General features: G+C 41.9%; 1 pseudogene; it reads left to right on the top strand.

Moving 5' to 3' along the window:
* The first annotated feature begins 286 nt into the window (after positions 1–286).
* LOC101982060 lies at positions 287–1,004 on the top strand (annotated as a pseudogene).

Here is a 1,004-nt window from a genome sequence, read left to right as displayed (position 1 = left end):
GCACTTTTCATTAGTGACTGATGAGCGATGTTTTCTGACAGGAGACACAATTTGAGTAAGTAGAGAGAATATCAAACCAGTTTGCTTTCAGTCAGTATGTTTTCATTAAGCATTCAGAATAAACTGGCTTTTACAAGGGACTCAGGCAACTCAAAGCTTGTATAATCTAATGAAAACTATATGAAATATTAGAGAAAAATGAACTTTTCAAAAACAAACCAAGGGGGAATGCATATTTTGGATTAAAATCATCAAGGCATATATAAAAAAAACCAAAACCAGGTTAATGCCCAAGGCCAAGGGGAAGCCTTTGGAGGAGCAGGAGATGGGCAGAGACCAAGATCAGTTCCCTGAGGTGACAACTGATGACGTGGAGAGAGAAATCGCCAGTGCGCTAGGCCCAGGGCCACAAGACAAAACCTTAAGTAGTTCATTCAAGATGAACGTTACTCGAGAAGACATGCAGACTCTTCAGAAAGGCCAGTGGCTCAATGATGAAATATTAATTTTTACATGAGTCTTCTCATGGAAAGAAGCAAATCTCCAGGGTTTCCAGCACCTCACACCTTTGGTACATTTTTTTTTTTTTACACAAAACTGAAGGGTGGAGGATACAGGGCAGTAAAACGGTGGACACAAACTGTGAACATCTTTGAAAAGAACATTGTCCTCATGCCGGTACATCTGGGCGTCCACTGGACCTTGGAGGTTGTAGACTTACAAAAGAAGACCATTGTCTACTGGGACCCAATGGACAGAAGAGACCAGACATTCTGGTGATGATTTTCCAATACCTGCAGGATGAGAGCAAAGTGAGAAGGGATATAGATCTGAACCCTATGGAATGGAAGCAACACAGCATGACAGCAGAGGAGATTCCTCTGCAGCTGAATCAAAGCGATTGTGGCATGTTTACCTGTAAATATGCAGATTATATTTCGAGAGAGCAACCCATAACCTTCTCCCAGCAGCATGTGCCTCTGTTTAGGAAGCAGATGGTATGA

Source organism: Microtus ochrogaster, chromosome 4, assembly GCF_000317375.1.
Source record: "Microtus ochrogaster isolate Prairie Vole_2 chromosome 4, MicOch1.0, whole genome shotgun sequence".
In the NCBI taxonomy this organism is placed as follows: domain Eukaryota; kingdom Metazoa; phylum Chordata; class Mammalia; order Rodentia; family Cricetidae; genus Microtus; species Microtus ochrogaster.
The sequence above is the reverse complement of the archived record's forward strand: the minus strand, read 5'-3'. Positions and strand labels throughout refer to the sequence as shown.